Here is an 8150-nt window from a genome sequence, read left to right as displayed (position 1 = left end):
GGCCCAAACCAACAACAATGGCGACCACAAAACAATCATGGCAATTGGAGTTCTAACAATCAATGGAAATGACATAACAACAATAATCAAGGAAGTTGGAGTGGAAACGACCAAGGAAGTTGGGGAGGAAACAATCAAGGTGGTTGGGGTAACAATCAAGGCAATCGCGGGTCGGGTTTTCAAAGTCCCCCAATGTATCAACAACCGCGCAACCCACTTCCTTATCTTTGCCATGGTTCAAATTCTTCAAACAATAAGATAGGACGCACTGATAATATGTTCAAGCAAATGATGAAAATTAATACCGATTTGGATGCCCAACTTGCCTCACACATCACCACAATTCGCAACCTAGAAATTAAAATGGGGAAAATCTCTCAAGATCTAAACTCTCATCCTAAAAGTGCACTACCAAGTGACACGGTGGTAATACCAAAGGGTGGTAAGAATATGGGGCATGCTATGGCGGTTAACACAAGAAGTGGAAGAGGCGGGAATGCATCCACCTCAAGTGGAAGGCGACTTGTTGATGATAATCAAGTAATGCAAGAAGAAGAGATCCCGAACAATGTTATTCAACCAAATGAGGAAGTTTGAATTGATATTGATGATAGTGTGGAAGAGACTCAAGAGGAGGTGAACCCGTCCAGGGAACACATCATTGACATACCGGAGACGGTAGTTCAAAAGGCATATGCACCATTTCCTAAGCCTCAATTACACTCAAAGACTTGCTTAGCAAAATGGTGAGAATCAATTCAAGAAGCTCGTTCAAATGGTGAAGAGTCTTTCAGTCAATGTGCCATTGGTAGAAGCTTTGGAACAAATAACCGTTTTGTTTATCAAAGATCTTGTGACAAAGACGCGGTTGATGAATTTGAGACTATCAAAGTCACTCATCAAGTGAGTGCGATTGTTCATTCAATGGCTCCTAAGTTGGAGGATCCCGGTGCTTTCACGATTCCTTGTACAATTGGAAGTGTCGAGTTTGCCAAAGCTCTTTGTGATGTTGGGGCAAGTATAAATTTAATGCCCTATTCGGTTTTCAAGACTTTTTTCACGCCCCAAACTTGAAGAGGCATGGCCGGCTCCCGTTGCTATACTCGGCCCGAGCGTATCACTTTATAACTGTGAACTCTGGAGGGGTAACCCTCAACTTAGGCCGATGAGGCCATATTCTGAATAATCTGGAAATATTGTCTCCCTCATCTGAGGGGTAAACATACCCATATATATATATATATACACACACACACATAACTCATCTCCAAGCCCCTAGAGATAACTGAACTGTACCATGGTCGGGACAGGGCCTCGACCTACCCATCCTACATGTATATATAAAATGGACTCCAAGGTCTAGACCTGGTAACTCCGAGGAAGTGGAGCTTACCAACCAAGCTGATGTTTGACTCTGTCTACTGGGAGGGTCTGTCCAACTGTCAATCAGGACCTGCAAGCATGAAATGCAACTGTCACAACCCTAACCCCAAACCCGGTCGTGATGGCGCCTCTCGTGAAGACAAGGCCAGCCAAATGAACAAAATTCTCAAGTTTTAACAATTAAATAGCATGATAATAGTCTAAACATGGTTTAACAATGCAGAATAGAGGGAATCCAACCCGACACAGCCCTAACCGGGGTGTCACTAGTCATGAGCATCTATAAGTCAGAATATAATCCTGCTAAAATCCATAAACTAATACAAATGTTTGAAAAGAAACAGAAGCAATAGAGGAGTAGAGACACGGGGCTGCGGACGTCAACAGCTACCTCGAAATCTCTGAAAGTCCGCCTGAAGCTGGAGGAAAAATCAGCACTCGCGAGCGGAACCAGCTACGCCTGAATCTGCACACAGGGTGCAGGGAGTAAAGTGAGTACTCCAACTCAGTGAGTAACAAATATAAATAACGACTGAAAGTAAGAAAACTCGTAAGGCACAAGGCATGATATGATGAAGCAGTAAAACCATTCAACAAAAGTAGTATACCATTTAAGAAAACAATATGGGTCATTCATCAACAAACAAGCATATAATTGACAACAATTAAGGAAAATAAACACGTAAAGGTTCGCCCCTCGGCAATAATACCAGCCCCTCGGGCTCACTCTCACAACACAATGGGTACCCGCGCTCACTGGGGGTGTGCATACTCCGGGAGGGGCCCCTTTCGGCCCAAGCACAATAACAAGCCATCTCGTGGCATCAAATCTAGGCCCTAGGCCTCATAATCAATCAAGCCACCTCGTGGCGTACATATCTCAGGCCCTCGGCCTCATATCAGTATCAGTGTTCCTCACAACATAGGCCCTCGGCCTTACTCAGTCCAAAAATCATCACAAGCCCCTCGGGCAATAATAAAATAGTATTTTCAGCCCAAGCGTCGTTAAAAATATCATTTAAGTTTTCAAAACTGAGAAAGAGTGGCTGAATATTAAAATAGTGGAAATTATCAAGACTGAGTTCAAGTATTAAATCAAAACCGTGAGGAAAATATCAATAAATAGCCCCGAAGGGTTCAAATAAATGGCACTAGGCTCACATATGGCATTCAGCTTCATTCATGATGAAAACAAATAAGTCACATTCAAATACGCGGTAAAATCATCAATCGGGATGGACTAAGTCACAATCCCCAACGGTGCTCTACCCCACGCTCGCTATCCGGCGTGTAAGTCACCTCAACATAGCACTACGATGTGCAAATCCGGGGTTTCAAACCCTCAGAACATCATTTATAATTATTACTCACCTGGAACCGGCTAAATCTCTAGCTCGCGACGCCTTTGCCCCTCGAATTGGCTTCCACGTGCGTCAAATCTATCCAAAATCAGAACGAATACGTCACAATATGTTAAGGGAACAAAGCCCAAGTGAAAACAATCGAAAAGTACCAAAAATCTCGAAATTAGCAAAAACCCGAGCCCCGGGCCCACGTCTCGGAATAGGGTAAAATTTATATTTCCAGAAACCTCGCACTCTCACGAGTCTTACCATACCAAAATTGTCCAAATCCCATAACATTTCGACCCTCAAATCCGTGATTCTATCCGAGAGGGTTTTCTAAACTTTTCCAACAAAATTCACGGATTAAATGCCAAAACTAGTAATAGATTCGAGTAATCTAACCAAAAATTAAGTTAAGAAAACTTACCCCGTTGTTCCCTCTGAAAATCTCTCGAAAAATCGCCTCACCTGAGCTCCAAATCGCCAAAAATGGAAAATGGGAGTCCCATTTTCAGAACTTGAAATAATCTGGCCAGTAATTTTATTCTTCGCGAACGCGAGGCCCTCTCGTGAGCGCGAAGCACAAAATTTATGTTGATGGATTTGCTCATCGTGAACGCGATGCCTTACCAGGTTTGGTCTTCACGAACGCGACGCCTCTCTCGCGAACGCGAAGCACAAAAGTGCAAGTCCATAATTTCCTCTTCGCGAACGCGAAGCACAAAATGTGCATTGCCAGAATTTACTCTTCGCGAACGCGATGCCCTCTCGCGAACGCGAAGCACAAAATGTGCATGTCCAGAATTTACTCTTCGCGAATGCAAAACACAAAATGTGCATGTCCATAATTTACTCTACGCGAACGCGAGGCCTTCTTGCGAACACAAAGAAGGAAACCAGACGGTGCAGCAGAAAATTTCCAGCAACTGCACAAGTCCAAAGTTTTGATCTGTTAACCATCCGAAACTCACCCGAGGCCCCCGGGACCTCAACCAAACATGCCAACCAATCCCAAAACATCATTCAAACTTGTTCCCACCTTTGGAACGCTCAAAACAACATCCAAATCACCAATTTTTCATCGGATTCAAGACTAAAAATTCCAAAAACTCTAAAACATGCTTTCGATCAAAAAGTCTATCAAAACTCGTCCGAATGACCCGAAATTTTGCACACACATCCCAAATGACGTAACGAAGCTACTGAAACTCTCGAAATTCCATTCCGACCCTCGGATAAAAATCTCACCTACCAACCGGAAATCGCCAAAATATCAACTTCGCCAATTCAAGCCTAATTCTACTCCGGACCTCCAAAACCCATTCCGATCACGCTCAAAGTCACAAACCACCTCCCGAAGCTAACCGAACCATCGGAACTCACATCCGAGCCCTCTAACACATAAGTCAACATCCGCTCGACTTTTCCAACTTAAACCTTCTTAAAAGAGACTAAGTGTCTCAAACTTCACCAAATTCCTTCCGAACTCGATCCGACTAACCCGATACCGCAAAACACAGATAACGAAGCATAAAGAAGCAGAAATGGGGAAAACGGAGTGGTAACTCATGAGACGACTGGCCGGGTCATCACAGCAGCGTCCCCGGCAAAAGGGACGTTAGTACGGAATAATGTACCGAGTATATAAGGAAACAAATTAACTGAAAGCTTAAACTGAACTGATAATATAATAATTGAAAGTAACTGGGAGTCAAAGATAATCTAAAGATATGCTTACCTGCTGATACTGACTCAATTCTCTCAATATAGTAAGTAAAATAGTTGTCCGGCCTTATAAGGCTCGGTATGTGTAACTACTCTGCCGTAGTAGGCTCGGTCATAGGTGCTCAACCATTCTGGGCTCGCTCATAGGCGCTCAGTCACATTAGGCTCGATATATAACTTACCATCTGATCGGAGGTTGCCCAATCGGGGCCCGCCCATCGATTATAGCTTGATGGTGGTGAAAATATTGTAATACTGTATATATATACACTCTCTGCTCTCTTGGCTGAAAGAAGAAAAAACTAAACTGAATATGAGGTCCCGATAAGGGAGAATACTGTAGCTTATGAGACTAGGATAATGTACATAAATTCAGGAATAAGAACTTCTCTTTATGCCTCGTTATCAAACGCATGTAGTTAGGAGATCATGCCAAAATGAAGGAAAGGTTTAGCCTTAACATACCTTATCACAATCTTTCCAATAACCACATTAAACTCGTCTCGTTGCACCTTAATCTACAATAATGATAACAATACTAAGATCAAGTTATGGAAGGTACAACTATCGCACAACGAACGATAAGCTTATTTTAAAATAAAACGGGCATCACCTCCCCTTTAATCTTTACTTCCTCCCAATTCGACATAACACCAACAACAACAAGAACACAACAATAAAAACATCTATGCATTATTTCCAAACCTTATATCCATAAAAAAATACCACAAAACAGCCCACACACCTCAATTAGTTCATAACAAACCGATAACCCTAGTAGTGTCAAACAACCCAAAAATGCAATGACGAACGACCAGTCAACCACCCTGACATTATGTGGTGTTTCTCCACACCCTTTTTCCTCCCAAACTCCATAAAAATAGTAGCAAAAGAGACAATTGAGCGGGTCCAAGCTTACACTAATGCGAGGGAAATATCCATTCTGCCCGGTAACATAATCATAATGACAATCTTACAGAAGCGCTCAAACTTGATCTGATACAAGATACATATTCTCATTGAGCTTTCAAATAGCCCCCAACCCAAATCCTGATTATTTCCAAATTGGTACGTATGCTTCAAAAAGATCACAACAACTTATCGATAATACATGCTATTAATTATTGCATTCTCAACATTTCTTCAAGATCCGCAAATAGGGAATAGTCCATCCATGAGGGCATCTAGCCCCAAACCTCAGGAATACCGAAATTTCCATACCCAACTCAACTACGGAAATCAAATGGCTAATATATCACTCACGCCCTATTATTCTGCTAACACCCATATAGGATTTCTGGCCGTGTAACAAAACATGAACCCCGAAAGCCTTAAAATCTAGTAATCACCAAGCTACCAGCCACGCACTACAAACCAAAACTCAAGGTCCTTTCCAAAAATGCACACTCTTCTCATATGGTAGCCAACGACGCCAACACTCTATTAGCTTCAGATACCGATTTAGGAGAAACCGCAATGTACCACATATTCTTTATGCCTATAGTAGACACCCAACTCAGGCCGTAGTCAAACCATCGAGATCCGCCCACACGCAACTAAGCCATCAGAATTGCACCTCTCCAACTCAACCGAGTCGCACAAACCGTCCAATCCAAGAGTGTTGCCACAATGCCAGTAGAGAATTCCCATTCAAAAGGACTATTTACTCTCATTGCCATGCTGACCCAACACTGATGAACTGACTCATTTCTTCGGATAGTCGATATGTAATAATTCCCATCAAAGCCCCATATACAGATAGCCCTAGCATGAACCACGTAGCTCAGAGGCTCATAAACCACCGCATTTCCTCTAAAGCACCCCCTCCTGCCGCAACCACGACACCTACGCTGAATAGACTTTCTATGAATCTGAAGTTGTTCCTCCGACTCCCCTTGATGCTGAAATGTAGATCCATTAATAACGTAGAAATACTATAAGCCCCCCAATATCATCTCATGAAAAATCACGATCCTTGGTCAACTACAAAATCCAAGAATCCACCAATATTACATATATACATACCTCCAGCCCAAACTGATATAAGTCTGACTCTGCAATCTTAATGCCGCTATTGGACTCCTTCACTTGGCGCAAAGCCATGGGAAGCAACGTCTGATAATCCACAAAACTACTCTTCACAGCTCGTACAACACAAATTACAAGGTACTCCAATACCGCCAACTGTCCTCAATCAATACCCACCACACTTCCACTGCGCCTCCATGTAAACAACTGAATAGTCTCTCAATACCTCTGTATCTTCAGTCTGGACAGCACGTTGAGACAATTCCTGAGCATCCCTGACTCCTTCGTAGCCCGTCTGTAGCATCACGAACCACTGGCGCATGGCGAACACTGAGAGCATAAAATTATATACGAGTGGATGTAAAAGGACATAAGCTATATACTTCAAGTTGAACCAATATCGCACGATAAGGAATGAAAGAAGTGGAATTTCCTAATAGTTCTTTAGCCTCTCGAAGATAAGTACAGACGTCTCCGTACCGATCCGCAAGACTCTATGATGTTCTAAACGTCAATACCACACAAGAGGGGGGGGGGTGATTTGTGTGGTACTCAATTTTTTGCTTAAACTGCTTCTGGAAGGACCTGGTTCTTCTAGGTGTACTTATTACTACTGTTTGCGGAATTAAAAGTACATAAAATAAAGAACACAGAGATTTTTACGTGGAAAACCTGGCTCAAAAGGTGAAAAAACCACGACCTACTACTCAGTAGGATTTTCCCAAACTTCCACTAAAATCACTGAGCCAAAACTGCATTTACAAAACTCTTTGTAAACCTAAGGATTAACTCTAATCCCGTTGTGGCAACCAGCCTCTAACTGCTGCGACAACTTCAAGTTAACTCTAACTTGAATACTCAATATACCTATTACAGTTGCTTCTAGATAAAGCTGAAAGGTACAATATGAAACACCTACTACAATTGAACTAGAAATAAAGAAAGACACATAAAACTCTTTATGGAGCTGGTTCTTCAATCTGGTTCTTGTAGTTTCAGGTTTGCACACTTGAATCACACACGAATTGCTTGCAAAAAGCCTTGCTATTTTGCTCCCAATTCACGTTTAACTTCTGCATTTTTGTGCAACACTTTAATGTGAGAACATCCTGCAATTTATAGAGTTAGTAGATGAAGAAATAACTAGAGTTCTGATGCAACTCTTCCTTGGTGGAAGAGTTCTAGTTGATTTCAACTTCTAACTCCTTCCCTATCTTGAATAGTGTTCTCTTTGATTAAGGAGTCCTTCTCCTTATCAATTATGCAACCTTTTCGATCAGGAGATATTAAATACACCAAGTTAAGCTTATCTCCATCACGTGCAACCCACATGCTCAAATCTGCCCGTTTTTGTGCACCTGAGGGATGGACCACTGGATGGACCTGGTTCATCATGAGTTCCTTTGTCAGTCTTCAAAACTAACCTTTACTTGGGCCAACAAATTCCCCCTTTTTGATGATGACAAACTCTGTGCTTTTCATAAGCTTAGCCCTGTTTTAACTCAGCTTAACATCAACACAACGTTAGAAATATTTTTCCTTTTTATCACTTATCATCAAGAACCAGGTACATTAGGTTACAAACATCACTGTTCAAAGTGTAAGCATCACTTGTTTAAAGCACAACCTTTTTCCCCCTTTTGGCATCATCGAAAAGTTGCAAAAAAA

The sequence above is a fragment of the Nicotiana attenuata genome, chromosome 12, assembly GCF_001879085.1.
Source record: "Nicotiana attenuata strain UT chromosome 12, NIATTr2, whole genome shotgun sequence".
In the NCBI taxonomy this organism is placed as follows: Eukaryota; Viridiplantae; Streptophyta; class Magnoliopsida; order Solanales; family Solanaceae; genus Nicotiana; species Nicotiana attenuata.
This window is presented reverse-complemented; position numbering follows the sequence as displayed.